A 16,180-nucleotide genomic window follows, 5' to 3' on the forward strand; every position below is an offset into this window, starting at 1 on the left:
CAAATCAGAGCCCAATAACACCGTCCTGATATAGGTCCTTACCCGCACACCCCACATCAGGTGCAGATGTAAGCAGGCAGCTTGGGAGCAGTGTTATACAGCCGCACAGGAATCTATATAGTAGCCATGTTCAACTTTTACATGCCTGTCGGCCTCTGACAGTGGTATTTACCGTAAGTGGCTGCAATATGCATAGATGCAATGCTTGACGACAATCTGGCAGCAGGTTTTTGCTCTGTAATCCGAGAGCAGAGTGATGTAGGGGGCTGAGATTTTGATTCCAGTGATGTGTTGCTTGCTGGTCTGTATGCTGTAGTTTTGATCTAATCACGACTTTCCCTGCTGCAGATGTAGCAGTGTTCAAATGTGGAGTTGTGTATAACCTGCCCACACCACTGATTGGCAGTTTTCTGTCACCTCATAGTGTAGAAAGAAAGCTGTTAATCAGCGGTGAGGGTGGATTACACAAAGCAGGAGGACTAGGAGGCACAATACATCTAACCCTGTAATGATATTCTCCTGCTGATAAAACACTGATTTTAGTGAAATAAAAAACGCACAGTCCCGTTTGTGACATCAATGGAGTTAGTTTCCCTGTCTCTACATCATGCTGCTCTAATATTACATAGCAAAAACCTGCTAACAGGCTCCTTTAATGGGAGATCATCATTTTTATTATGTACTGAAATAGTGAAGTATCAATTGCATGTTCATCAAGTCTTCTAGGATGGCAAACTTTTTTTCAATGGATAGAATATGTGTGTGTATAAGCTGAAGAGCCCGGCATTGCCTGGGCATAGTAAATACCTGTGGTTAGTTATAGCACCTCACGTCTCTTATTTTCCCATCACGCCTCTCATTTTCCCAATCACATCTTTCATTTTCCCCCTCACATCTCTCATTTTCTCCCTCACTCCTCTCATTCCCCCCTAACACTTGTCAGTTCGACCTCACATCTGTCATTTTCCAATCACTCCACTATTTTCCCTCACTCCTCTCATTTTGCACTCGCACCTTTTCATTTACACCTCACACCTCTCATTTTCACCTCAGTATATACAGGTTTGTCATCTTCCTTATATATAGTATAAACCTGTATGTCATCTCCTGTATATAGTATATACCTGTATGTCATCTCCCCTTTATATAGTATATACCTGCTGTGTCTCATCTCCCCTGTATATAGTATATACCTGTATGTCATCTCCTTCTATATATAGTATATACCTGTGTCATCTCTCCTGTATATAGTATATATCTGTGTGTCATCTCCTCCTGTATATAGTATATACCTGTGTGTCATCTCTCCTGTATATAGTATATATCTGTGTGTCATCTCCCCTGTATATAGTATATACCTGTGTGATCTCCTGTATTAGACCTCGTTCACACGTTATTTGCTCAGTATTTTTACCTCAGTATTTGTAAGATAAATTGGCAGCCTGATAAATCCACAGCCAACAGGAAGCCCTCCCCCTGGCAGTATATATTAGCTCACACATACACATAATAGACAGGTCATGTGACTGACAGCTGCCGTATTTCCTATATGGTACATTTGTTGCTCTTGTAGTTTGTCTGCTTATTAATCTGATTTTTATTTTTGAAGGATAATACCAGACTTGCGTGTGTTTTAGGGCGAGTTTCGTTTGTCAAGTTGTGTGTGTTGAGTTGCATGTGGCGACATGCATGTAGCGACTTTTGTGAGATGAGTTTTGTGTGGCAACATGCGTGTAGCAACTTTTTGTGTGTCGAGTTGCATGTGACAGGTTAGTGTAGCAAGTTGTGTGCCGCGAGTTTTGCGCGTGGCGAGTTTTGTGTGTGGTGCCTTTTGAGTATGTGCAAGTTTTGTGTGAGGCAACTTTTGCATGTGAGGTGAGTTTTGCACGTGTGGCAAGTTTTGCGTGAGCCTAGTTTTTGCATGTGGCGAGTTTTGCGTGTGGCGAGTTTTGAGCGACGACATTTGTGTTTCGACTTTTATGTGGCGAGGTTGGTGTATGTGTGGTGAAATGTGTGCTGAGGGTAATATGTGTTCAAGCACGTGGTAGTGTGTGGCGCATTTTGTGTGTGTGTTCATATCCCCGTGTGTGGTGAGTATCCCATGTCGGGGCCCCACCTTAGCAACTGTACGGTATATACTCTTTGGCGCCATCGCTCTCATTCTTTAAGTCCCCCTTGTTCACATCTGGCAGCTGTCAATTTGCCTCCAACACTTTTCCTTTCACTTTTCCCCATTATGTAGATAGGGGCAAAATTGTTTGGTGAATTGGAAAGCGCGGGGTTAAAATTCCACCTCACAACATAGCCTATGATGCTCTCAGGGTCCAGACGTGTGACTGTGCAAAATTTTGTGGCTGTAGCTGCGACGGTGCAGATGCCAATCCCGGACATACATACATACATACAAACACACACATTCAGCTTTAGACAGATAGAGAGATATCTATAGAGAGAGAGAGACACATACACACACACACATCTCTAGATTATATATATATATATATATATATATATATATATATATATATATATATATATATATATATATATATATATATATATATATATATAATCTCACACATACACACAGTATAGACCAAAAGTTTGGACACACCTTCTCATTTAAAGATTTTTCTGTATTTTCATGACTATGAAAATTGTACATTCACACTGAAGGCATCAAAACTATGAATTAATACATGTGGAATTATATGCTTAACAAAAAAGTGTGAAACAACTGATTATGTCTTATATTCTAGGTTCTTCAAAGTAGCCACCTTTTGCTTTGATGACTACGTTGCACACTCTTGGCATTCTCTTGATGAGCTTCAAGAGGTAGTCACCGGGAATGGTTTTCACTTCACAGGTGTGCCCTGTCAGGTTTAATAAGTGGGATTTCTTGCCTTATAAATGGGGTTGGGACCATCAGTTGTGTTGTGCAGAAGTCTGGTGGATACACAGCTGATAGTCCTACTTAATAGACTGTAAGAATTTGTATTATGGCAAGAAAAAAGCAGCTGAGTATAGAAAAATGAGTGGTCATCATTACTTTAAGAAATGAAGGTCAGTAAGTCCGAAAAATTGGGAAAACTTTGACAGTGTCCCCAAGTGCAACGGCAAAAACCATCAAGCGCTACAAAGAAACTGGCTCACATGAGGACCGCCCCAGGAAAGGAAGACCAAGAGTCACCTCTGCTTCTGAGGATAAGTTCATCTGAGTCACCAGCCTCAGAAATCGCAGGTTAACAGCAGCTCAGATTAGAGACCAGGTCAATGCCACACAGAGTTCTAGCAGCAGACACATCTCTACAACAACTGTAAGGGCTTGTTTCCAGTGGCGAGAAACACGTCCGTGTCTCGCATGTGAAAACCAAGCTGTGGCGCCGGCACTCCAGAGCGGAGCGTGCGGGCGCATAGCAACACATGGAGCCGCACGCTGCGCTCCCAAGTGCCGGCGCCAGAGCTCGGTTTTCACATGCGAGACACGGACGTGTTTCTCGCAAGTGGAAACAAGCCCTTAAGAGGAGACTTTGTGCAGCAGGCCTTCATTGTAAAATAGCTGCTAGGAAACCACTGCTAAGGACAGGCAACAAGCAGAAGAGACTTGTTTGGGCTAATGAACACAAGGAATGGACATTAGACCAGTGGAAATCTGTGCTTTGGTCTGATGAGTCCAAATTTGAGATCTTTGGTTCCAACCACCGTGTCTTTGTGCGACGCAAAAAAGGTGAACGGATGGACTTTACATGCCTGGTTCCCACCGTGAAGCATGGAGGAGGAGGTGTGATGGTGTGGGGGTGCTTTGCTGGCGACACTGTTGGGGATTTATTCAAAATTGAAGGCATACTGAACCAGCATGGCTACCACAGCATCTTGCAGAGGCATGCTATTCCATTTCCCGGCCATGTCAGCTGTTTTCAACAGCTAGCATGTGCCTCTAATAGTCGTGGGTGGAATTGCAATCCACCCGCCGCTGCTAACCTGTTAAATGCCGCTGTCAATCTCATATGCTTACTGTAAGCGCGCAGGAAGTCTCGCCCATCGGTGACCCCGTCACATGATTGCGGGTCCCCGATGAGTTGGAATGACAGCCCGAGGTCACCAGCAGACCTCTATGGTTGTCATAGCCAGATGCTATGAGCGCCGCCCAGTGGTCAGTGCTCATAGCAAGTGAGTATTTCTGCTACATACATGCGTTCTGATCATCGTTTGTGCATCACACAGGCGATCAGACAACTGCAGTTTCTAGTCTCCCATGGAGATTATTGAAGCATACAAAAAGCAGAAAAAAAAAGTTTTAAAAAAATTAAAAATATAAAACTTAAAATCACCCCCCTTTCGCCCTATTCAAAATAAAATAATTATCGATGATCAAGTGTGCTACTAGTTACCCAAGTTTTCTGAGCATGCTCGGTTGTTCGAGTATTTTGGCATGCTCGTAGATTATGTTCGAGTTCCTGCAGCTGTATGATTTGCGGCGGTTAGACAACCTAAATACATGTGGGGATTCCCTAACAAACAGGCAATCCCTGCATGTGTTCAGGCTGGCTAGCAGCTGCAAATCATACAGTTGCAGAGACTCAAACATAATTTACGAGCATGCCCAAAATACTCAGAACAACCGAGCACACTCGCTCATAACTAAAAATAATTTTTTTTATAAAAACATACATACACAAAAAAAAAAAAAAGAATTAACCTCATCGGTAAATGGTGTAATGAGAAAGAAAAAAAATCAAAACACCAGAATTATGTTTTTTATACCTCAGGTCCTGCAATGCCTGCAGGAGGAAAGAGACATAGCAAATAAAATAAAAAAATATATGCTGCCTTTCTGATTGGAGGTATTTGTTAATATTATTACACCTACTACATATTGGGATGAGATCTTGGAGATGGGAATACCCCTGTAAGGATCATTGTTACCTAGCAATGATAGGAAGAGTGTGAGGGGGATTGAACAACTGATTGCACGCTCTCCTTTATCCCAGCTTACACATGAGGGAATGCACTACCAACAATTTTTACACCCACCTAGAAGACGTGATTAGCATGTGTGCATGGGACAGTGATTGGGAACCAGTGTCCATATGAACTTATTTGTCAGACAAACAGCAGCCCATGTAAAAAGGCCGTCCGTTACTGCACATGAGAGGGCACAAGATGCTGCCGCTCACCTTTCCAGTCTGCGAGCAGAGTGCATGTTTTTCTGACTGGTTCGTCCATAGGACTTTTTAGATGCGAAGCCCGCCCTTTCCCATATTGAGGAATACTAAATATGGGATTTTCTATTATCTGACATTTTAGCTAGTTTTAAGTGAAAATATTGCGCTAAATTTACACTGACGTCTTTACACATTACATCAGACATATAGGACAGGATGGTAAAGGGGTATATTGAACGGATATAAAATGCCCTCAGGAAACCGTCCTATGAGAATATTAACACATATCTCACCTGGTCCAATAGCTAGACTATAATTCATTATTAGTCCTGGCATTAGCAATGAATTGATATTTACTTACATGTATGGAGACACATTGTTTTGATACAGCAAAATTTCATAGTCAAAATAGAAAGCGTTTTGTCATATTAGACAAATGGTAAAACAAAAGCTTTCTGAAATATTTTTTACAGAATGAAAGTCTCGTGTATATTTTTCATTTCAGTGAAGAATTATTCCCATCTTCATAAATGGATATTGTCGGATAGGGCTTGTAAATAAAAGCAATTTTGCAATTTACTGCTTATTAAAAATTTAAGCCATTATTGAGATATTAACACATTTCTTTAGTTTGCATCTCGTTGCCTGGAAGATCGACCACCGCTGCTACACAGCACAAGTGCACTATGTGCATGCGCCATTACCTTATAATCTCAGCCAGTGCAAGCCAGACAGAAGCAGTGGTTCTCTTAGGAAACAAGCCGTACAAAACAAAGCTTTAATAGTTCAAGAAAGGCTTCAAATTTTAATAAGCAGTAAACTGTAAGGATACGATCTGACAATATTCATATATGACGATGGAAATAACCCTTACATTCGATTGGGGTCCATAAAAAGTAAAGCATTTCAAAAACAATAATGTGGTCTTGTATGGCAATTCTTAATATCTGTTAAAAAAAACCAAAATATGTACACATTGTAAAGTAACAGGAAACCTCTTTAAAAAAAATACCAACGTTTTAAAACTTCGATTAGAAATTTGATTCAAGTGGGCCTAGTAAGCGTTAGAGGCACAAAGGATGCCGGAAGAGAACATCGGGTGCCACGGAGGAGCACAGTACATTATATCCAAAAGCATTAACTATAAAGCAATTAGACAAATTATAAAGCAAGATGTCTTGTGTTTTTATAATTATTTATACACGTAACATTTTTTGGTCGCATCCATGAAGGAAGTTCTAAGCCATGTAGTCTTTTATATTTCCCACTAGATGTCAGCATTGCATGCTACATGCCATACTTATCACAGTTTTGTATATTTTCTATCTCACTCCTTTTAAAGGGTAAACATTTACCAGATAAATGTAAAAACCAAAAGGTAACACATTATGTGAACCTTATGCAGGATGTACTGTATTTTAAAACTCTAAGGCTGTGTGCCCACATTGCGTTTTTGCCGCAGCGGAAATGCTTAAAAAACGCATTCCTATGGGATTTCGCAGTTGCTGTGCCCATGCTGCAGATTTTCCCGCTGCGGAATCGCATAGCGGTAAAATTCGCAGCATGTTCATTATTTCTGCGGAATCGCAGTGATTCCACTGCCATAGGATTGCATTGAAACACTCATTTTACGCATGTGGCTATGCCCACCATACGTAAAGTGAGCGCTTCATGTGCGATGGTAACCAGGATCTGGAGGAGAGGAGACTCTCCTCCAGGCGCTGGGATCCATATTCATGTAAAAAAAAAAAAAAAAAAAAAAGAATTAAAATAAAAAATAGGGATATACTTACCTTCGATGGCCCCTGGAGTCCTCCAGGCTGTCAGCGGTGCACGCGGCGGCTTCCGTTCCCAGGGAAGCATTGCGCGAATCACCTGAGATGACGTCGAGGTCACGTGACCGTGACATCACAAAGGTCCTTCGCGCAAACCATCTCTGGGAACGGAACGTACCGGGAGCACCGCTGAGGAGATCGCGGGACGTCGGAAGGTGAGAATAACCATATTTTTCTTTATTATTTTTAACATTGTCTTTTACTATTGATGCTGCATAGGCAGCATCAATAGTAAAAAGTTGGTCACACTTGTCAAGCACTATGCTCAACACGTGACCAACCTGTCAAACACTTTTCCAAGCGATGCTTCAAATCGCTTGGAAAACTCAAGCATTCTGTAAGCTAAAAACGCTTGCAAAATGCTTGTGTTATGCGGAAAAATGCATGCGAATTCCGCATGCGTTTTACCGGCGGCAGGAAGTTGCGGAAATGCTGCGGACATGGGCACATAGCCTTAATGGCAGCCAAAAAATGCTACCAAATTGGTGCAATTTTGTCAATACAGCTTCCATAGGCAAAACAAGTTTATTCAACGTGCTTCATCTATGGCAGTAGTATTGGCAAAAACCAAACCAGTGACCCTTGTAGAAAGGTGTGCAGCTTGGCTGCTGTGACAGCTCCCTTCATGTCTTCTGATCACACTAGAGAACCAACAAGAGACTGTTTATTCTAATAAGAGCTTAATTAGCAATTACTTATTCTGCTTTACATTGAAAGCTAAAAAAAGGTCAGCAACCGCTACACTTGAAAAGAATGATTCATGCTGGCGCTGCAGGTGGCACATTCATTGCAGGAGGTCTCTTCAGAGGTTTGAAGTCTTCCCACTAATCTACTTCTCTGAAAAGGTTATTCCAGGATTAATTAATTGACAATACAAACAACACTTCCTAATTATGTATATTTCTACATAGACCAGATCGAAAAAGACTGAAATTTTCTCTGATCATTAACCATTAGCAGAAAATAGTTAAGACACCCCACTGTTGCATGACCAGGAAATAAATATTAAATATAGAATTTTATTGTAGAAGTGAGCTACATGGCCTTCAAGTCTCCTTACACTGGCGTGTCAAGCACCTCACTCTCCACTAGGAGAGAGATGTTACGTCTTAGAGCCCATTTTAGAAGTGAAAAATAAAGTATTCCTCTTAGGATCGGCATCAAGTTCCAATTTTTTCATTGTAGCTTTCCAACCATCAATCATGCGCTTTGTTTTTGCAGGACAGACTGCATTTGTATAAAGGCATCATTTAATTTAAGATTCAGGCTATGAGCACACGTTGAGTAAATGTATCCAGATATTTCGGCACCATTTCTGCATCTCTTGGAAGGAAAAACGAAGCTGTAAAAATGCGTTTTTCATGCGTTTTGCCCTGCGTTTGACTGATTTGAGTGAGGTCAATGGAGAAAAACACAGGGCAAAAACGCACAGAGAATTGACATGCTGCAAGTCAAAAATAGTCAATGTGTGCATGACACGTCAGGTTTGTCATTCACGTTGCTGGCATCAGGATATCTTCAGATTAGATTAGCAAATCTGCATGGCAAAAAATGCACCAAAACTGCAATGTGTGGACCAGCCCTCAATGTATGAAAAGATGAGAAAGCAAATATCTGTTTGGTAGAATGAAAGAATACTTGGGGGGGAGTCATTCATTGGGTTTAGTTTTTCTGCCATTTACAGTACATTTTGTTGTATTTTTTATTGTTGCTCTTCTTCCAGATGATGGGGTGATGTGATGACTTGTTTTTTTGCAGGGCAAGCTGTAACTTTTTTTAGTATTATTCTGATAAGATTTTTTTTTTTAATTGCCTTTATTCCATTTTTGGGTGAGGTATTATGCAAAATATACCATATAAGAAAAGCAAGATGATATTTTAATAGTTCAGATAGGTTTCCTTTATTGTTTTATAGTTTTTTAACCTTTAAAACAATATGAAAGGTGAGTTACTATAACCCATTAGCGGCATTTTCCGTCCATGTACTGTACACAGCGCGGCTGCCACCTGAGTGATATGTGAATCTTTTCTTTAAATGTAAATTGCATAATTTAAAAAAATTATAATTTACATATTTACTATGGACAATTTCATAATTGCCCAGACTAATAAAATATAATATATACATATTTATCCCATAAAGTGAACATTGAATCAAAATAATTATAATTGAAACATTTTTGGTTGCCATAAGCTGAAAGCTTGAAAATGGAGCGTGCTTACGCAGTGTGGAGCGAGCAGCTACGCTTGTGCAGTGCTCCCCGCTCCAAATTACACACTCCGCTAGAGCGACTGCCCCCTTGACCCTGCGCAAGCACATGATTTTCCATTGGATTTAAGTGATGTTGGCGCAACTAACAACACTTGATATACCGGTATATATTTATACGCCTTATGCCTCTCAGTCATACCCAATTGGTTTAACTAATTTGGACATCTGCAAGAAGAATTGTCCAGAGGGAAAAAAAAAAAAAAGGTGAGCACTACCAGGACACTTGTGTTATGCCAAGAGTAAAGCATCCTGAGACCATTCACGTATTGGGGGCTCACTCTCAATTTTGCCTAAGATCACTGCCATGAATAAAGAGTGGAATCTAAACCTACTCTAAAGGCAACTCCTCCCAATGATCCAGGAGCAAATTTTGTGATTAACAATGGTTTTTCCAGTCTGATGGAGACCATGTGACAATGCAGAAGTGATAACTAAGTGGCATGGTTAACAAAACGATGACATTTTGGGTTCATGACCAGAAATATCACCAAATGTCAATCCCATTGAGAACCTGTGGTCAATCCTCAAGAAGTGGGTGGATAAACAAAACCACAAATTGTGAAATACTGATTAGGCAAGAACGTGTTGTCATCAGTCAGGCTTTGGGAGGACAGGTGTATTTATTTTTTTACACACCGACAGGCTTCAATGGAATGAAATGACAGGAAATCCCGAAAATGGTTTACTTTTTTAAATGTCTACATTATTAAAGGGGTTTTACACTTACAGGAAAGTGGGTCTCAAACTTTGCAAAATATATCAAATAAACTTAGCACCACTGATCCACTGTCTTGGCAGCAGAGGTGACGTATCAACGCTCGAGCCAATCGCAGAGCTCAGCAGCTCTGACAAGTTTTACAGAAAATGCACAACCCCTTTAAAATTTTATGTTGTCGAAAACTGCTCTGCCTTCTATGCACCATTTGTTTTTGCAATATCCCTCCCCCACCCCCCACCCCAAAAAAAAAAGAACAATTCTGGACCATTTCCATTGTACGGATCCTCAGTCATCCCTCCTAGAACTTTATGAGAACTGCTTAGTGACATCTCTGACAGGAGGAATGGCTTTAATGCATTAAAAAAAACAACAACATATTCTAGGAGCAAAACCTTTATAGACTAAGCAGCCAAAATTATCCAGTTTTTTTTTTTTTTACAAGCTTTCAGAGAATGGAGGCCCCTTCAGGTGGCTAACGCAGCACTACAATATAATTTTTCTTTATTGCCAATCATTACATGAGTAATGGAACACCGAGTTATAAATGTATTAATAAGTAATGAGAGGAGCAAACCATGCACAGCTCAAAGATGCTCCACAATGGCTGTGGAACACATTTTAGTAACCATCTTCAGTTCCACAAATTTCCAGTGCATTACATACACGAGACTGACGTTTATACCCCTCACCCGAATATTTAATATTAGGGAAAATTAACTATGTTTAGTGCAATCTTTGTAAGCTTCTCCACATCAGTAATTCACATCACAGGTAGAGGATTTATTCAGCTTTTATCTGTAATATCTGACTTACCTCCAAAGGCTTCAGGTAGAAAGTGGATTTTGTAGACTTATGTAACTTGGGATGACCAGGAAGATGCCTCGCTGGTATGTAGCCTGGAAAAAATAAAATCAATCTATTTTTAGTACTTGATAACAGATGGCACTAGAAAATCCTCTTCAATACGGCGGAAGAGTTGGCTACGTCTCTGCCATTTTACATACGTAATGAATAATCTTATGCCAGCAATTCAGCTCCAGCCATGCCGAACACCAGGGACTATGCAAACACTGCATGTTGTTTCATGTAAGCTAGTATATCAATAATAAACAATGGTGAAATGTATTACCAATTACACTCGTCATTCAAAAAGTCATCTATCCATTAACTAAGGGAAGGAAAAAACATCAGAAAGAATGGGGTATAGGCCAGTTAATTCAGCAAAGTTCAGAGCTCAGGTTATTCACAGAAGGGGCCTCGAGAAACAGTCATACCCAATACCATAAGGCTATGTGCACACGTATTTGTGAGGGCTGCGGATTTTTCCGCAGCGGATTTGATAAATCCACAGGGCAAAAGCACTGCTTTATTCCTGCGGATTCCACTGCGGTTTTACACCTACGGTTTTCTATTATGGAGCAGTCGTAAAACCGCTGCGGAATCCGCACAAAGAATTGACATGAATGTAAACCGCTGCTTTTCCGCAGCATGTGCACTGCGGATTGCGTTTCCCATAGGTTTACATTGTACTGTTAACGCATGGGAAACTGCTGCGGACCCGCAGCTGCGGAAACGCTGCGGATCCACAGAAAAATCCGCAGCGTGTGAACATAGCCTCAGAGAAGAAGTGCCACCAGCGTTTTACAGTCATGTATGTAACAATTTGGAATCAAAATTATTTTAAAACAAAAACCACAACATCAAAATGTAAGTGTAAAGCTAAAAGCCAGACCTCAGCAGAGCCTGATATGCACAACAAATCCTAAAAATAAGCACACTTCAGTCAGACTGGTACAGGGGTGTGATACTATTTAATAAACAATTGTATTACACCCGAGATCACTTGAAGGGTGAGGATGACAGTAATTACAGCTGAGTGTGACCTGAATATTGCAGCTAAAGATTTGGGCCTGGCTAATTATCTTCACTATTAAATCAGAACAAGATCTTCCGATATTCTAGTTGTGGCAAATGTTTAGTCAATCTTGTCACTGAAATGGTTAAAACGCCAAAAGGTGGTATAATATTTTCTAGCACTTTGTCTCAACTCCCTGCAGTTTTCATGTTCTCTTAAGTCAATTAAAGGGAATCTGTCACCAGGTATTTGACAGCCATTATGAGAGCAGCAGAGACAGAGACCTTGATTCCAATAATGTGTCACCTACAGGGCAGCTTGCTGTAGCTTTGATTAATAAATTACTGTATTATCAGCAGGAAATCACTAGACTACTAGTAAACCTGCTGCCATGTAGTCCTTCATATTCATGAGCTCATTAGAAATCATCCCCCACCACTGATTGGCAGCTTTCTGCCTATGCACAGTGTACACAAAGCTGGCACTCAGTGGTGTTGGCGAGGTTATACAGGGCTCCGCATTCAGAGAACTGCTAGTTCTGCAGACGAGAAAACAGGGATTTTTATCAAAATTGCAGCAAGCGACATCGATGGAATCAGGCTCTCTGCCCTTACAGTATGCTGCTCAGATGGGGTTGCAAAAATCTGCCAACAGATTCCCTTTAATAGGAAGATTCATTGGTTTAAGGATACAAATTAGTCTGGTCATGTGCAACCAACTGGAAATTAACACACAGTATATTGGCATACAGTGATTATTCTTTTAAATAAAACACTAGTTTACAGAAACCAGGATTCACCTTTAAATTAAGATCCAATATATTGGCTTTCAATAGAATGCACAGAAAAACATGTACACAAGCCATACAGCTTGATCTTTCAGTAAAATCTAAATTTTGGGGGGAAAGATATCTGTACAATATGTAGCAAACCTTTGCTTGGACAGCGTGTCCATGTGCAGATTTCTTTATTCAAATGAAAGAAAAACTCATGGCTATTTAAGGCTTGGATCACATGTTGCATTTTGCTGCGTTTTTTTCTACTGTGTTTTTTATGCAAATTTTAAGCTGTGTTTTACAATTCCAGCTAAGGCTTTGAGATTTCAGAAATCTCATGCACACTTTTTAACCGACTGAATTGGGAAACTGATGGTTTTTTTAAAACTGCAGCAAGTCACTTATTCCAGCTGTTTTTAAGCATTTTTTTTTCCTTAGGCTGTGTGCACATGTTGCTGATTTTTCACGTTTTTTCGCTATAAAAACACATATATTATGCATCCCATCATTTAGAATGCATACCGCAATTTTTGTGCACATGATGCGTTTTTTTCCACGGAAAAAAAACGCATCGCGCTAAAAAACACAGCATGTTTATTAATTTTGCGGATTTTTTTACGGATATCCCACTATATCATTGCATTGGAAAATCTCTGGAAAAATCCGCAAAAAACGCGGAAAAAAACGCATGCAGATTTCTTGCAGAAAATGTCCAAATTGCTCAGGAAGTTTCTTCAAGAAATCCTGAATGTGTGCACATAGCCCTACTCATTGCGCTTTCTAAATGCAAAAATGTAGAAAAAACCCCAGGTATCAGGTTTTGGTCACCAGAAACGCGTTGATATCGCATTTTCTCTTTTGTAATTGCTGATGTTTTTATCCTCCACTGAATATATTTTCAAGTGAATAAAGAAAGACTTTTTCACTACCTCGTTGAGCTGGATTCCTCATTTCTTCTTTGATCAGGTTTTACTGCATTATTTAAAAAAAAAAAAAAAAAAAAAAAGCATATGCAGCAGGATATGAAACCCATTTATTTTTTGAGATTTTCCAAATTTAAACCATAATATCCTGGTCTCCTCACCTGAGAATAGCAGTTAGGATTAATACAGTTTCATAAAAATTATTGATGTGTGTAAATCAAACATTGGCTAAGGTGTGAAATTGAACAATACCTGATCAACTCGAGGGCTGACCAAAGTGTAAAGTAAATAATGTCCTACAAACTCTTCGATCTGCCAATGTCTTTAGGTAAACTATTCCTGACCAATTCACCTCCCCCTGCTGAGCATTTGCAATTGTGTACTTTTTCATGAACTCATGTAAACTTTTCGTTCAGAATAAAAAAAAAAAAAAAAAAAAGCGACTAAAGACAAAAATCTTTGTCCACTAAAGTTCTGGTAACACTGCTTGTGTTAAACAAGCTTAAAACAGCACATACTTCCAGCACAGCTCAGCTTTGCCTCCATCATAGATGTTTGGCACATCAAGCTAATCTGTGTTTAGAATACACTTTTTGGTCCTGCTACACAACTCTGCAAGGCCAATTTTACCTCCTTCCATATACGGTACATCAATATAGTAATGCAATCGAATCAGTAACCTCATGTCCTTTCTCAGCAGGGAAGTTTGTGCGCATAGGGGATGTTTCAATACAATGAAAAAGTAAAAATACATTTTAACAAAAAAAAAAAAATGCTAGGCATTTAACCGCTTGCACCAAAGATCCCTTCTTTCAATGTACACCCATATAAGGCTTTATCCAAAATATTTATCCAGACACAAAATGAACATTCATCAGAAACAAAGCCTAAATACTTCTAACATGAGAAACCTGATTACAAAAAAAAAAAAAGAGGTTTCTAGGTCACAACATCAATACTATGCTTTTCTACAGGTTGTGTTTGAAAGAACAGGTATGCTGTGAATATACAGCAACATAAATAAGCCGACCCAACTAATGAATGGATTCACAAACGAGATTCCGGGGCTTGTATGTGCAAATAGGGATATGAAAACAGGGTTCAAGTGTTCGCATTAACCACAAAAACAATTACCTGGGTGCATTATGTATCTGTTTTAGCTTAGGAGATATCTGAGAAAAATGTTTTAAAGGGCTCACTCACACTTGTGTATAAATAATCAGTCCCATTCTCATCCAGGAAAGTGGGATGATTTCTTTCTCAATTGTCATCCATGTGTTGCCAGTATTTTTTACTCAAAGGCTATTAATCTTTTACAGGACCATTTACAGTTTCTTATTTTACATAGTTTTAACTTGTAAAAATCAGATGCTGTACGGATGGTCCTTGTGGCATGCAATTTTTTCCCCGCACTGATTTTGGAGTGAAATTGCAGAATGCTATGATTTTCTTTTCTCCAGGGCTGTGGAGTCGGAGTCGTGGAGTCGGAGACATGGAAATTGAGGAGTTGGAGTCAGAGGTTTGGCTTACCCACTCCACATGCCAAATATAGGTGAGGAAAAAAATGCAGATCTGCAGTGCCTCATAGAACAACACTGGTCCGAGTGCAATCTTTTTCTTCTGAATTGTGCTCATCTGATTTATATGCCAGTGTGAGTGAACCTTTAAATGAGACAAGCAACACTTTTTAAACCAAAAAATACTAGCATTTAAATGTCTTAATGGGGATTCATAAAAAAAAAAATGTTGCATTGTTTGCCCCTTACTGTATATTATCTGTGTATTACTGGCTGCTCAATGAGATAAAACCTCCATACACATCAGACTTATGTCGGCTAAACCCGCCAATATTAGAAGGGTCATCTGACACTCTAAAGTGTATGGGCCTCCCAACTCTCTAACACAGGGATGGGGAACATCTGGCCCATGGGCCGAAAACGGCCCGCGATATCATCTGGTGCGGCCCGCAGCTACATTGACGGGTTTTTTTTTGGCCGCGGGCCTTTTAATTCTTCAGAGACTTAAGCAAACTCCTGGGGTGTGTTATAATGTCCGGGTTCTAATTGGCTGACATACTTGTTATTGCTCTCCCGCCTGACACGCCCATTTTGCTGACAGCGGAGCTTCTGATTGGCTGAGCTGCCATGCACACGCTTTGAGCACGCACGCTCCGTGACTGACAATAGAATTAACCAAATAGTTTTCAGCTTAGACTTTTTGGCGACCAATAGGATTGCCTAAAGTGAAAGAGAAGAGGTAGGGGGTGGGGGCCGCTGTGGAAGACTTGGGAGGACGGCTGGTAAACACTGAGCACCTCGTGTCAGAGACTGGGACAGGAGAAGAAGAGGGGAGCGGTGCTTGGAGCCTGGAGACAGCAGGGCCTGTGCCGGGGTATGTCCTGTACTGGGGAGGCAGTGCTTCTGCGTTACAACTACAACTCCCAGCATGCCTTGGCAGCCTGCTGTGCTGGGACTTGTAGTGTTGTGGCCTCTGGTGCTGACGCCATCTGGAGAGATGGGGTGTGGTAGAAGGGGCAGCACATGTCTGGTGTAAGGACTCTGCAGCTGATATTGTGCAGCGGGAGCTGATCCTATACATTTATATTTATATATTTTTTGTAACTTTGTAAACCATTAA

General features: G+C 40.3%; 1 protein-coding gene across 1 annotated transcript in view; it reads right to left on the reverse strand.

The window, feature by feature from the left end:
- ADARB1 (adenosine deaminase RNA specific B1) overlaps window positions 1–16,180 on the reverse strand; it is a 142,479-nt gene that overhangs the window by 74,430 nt on the left and 51,869 nt on the right. Inside the window, exon 2 of the mRNA XM_069733513.1 lies at window positions 10,804–10,886. The gene's annotated coding sequence lies outside the window, so the exon portion shown is untranslated. The remainder of the gene's footprint in view (window positions 1–10,803; window positions 10,887–16,180) is intronic.

This window comes from Ranitomeya imitator, chromosome 7, assembly GCF_032444005.1.
Source record: "Ranitomeya imitator isolate aRanImi1 chromosome 7, aRanImi1.pri, whole genome shotgun sequence".
Lineage (NCBI taxonomy): Eukaryota > Metazoa > Chordata > Amphibia > Anura > Dendrobatidae > Ranitomeya > Ranitomeya imitator.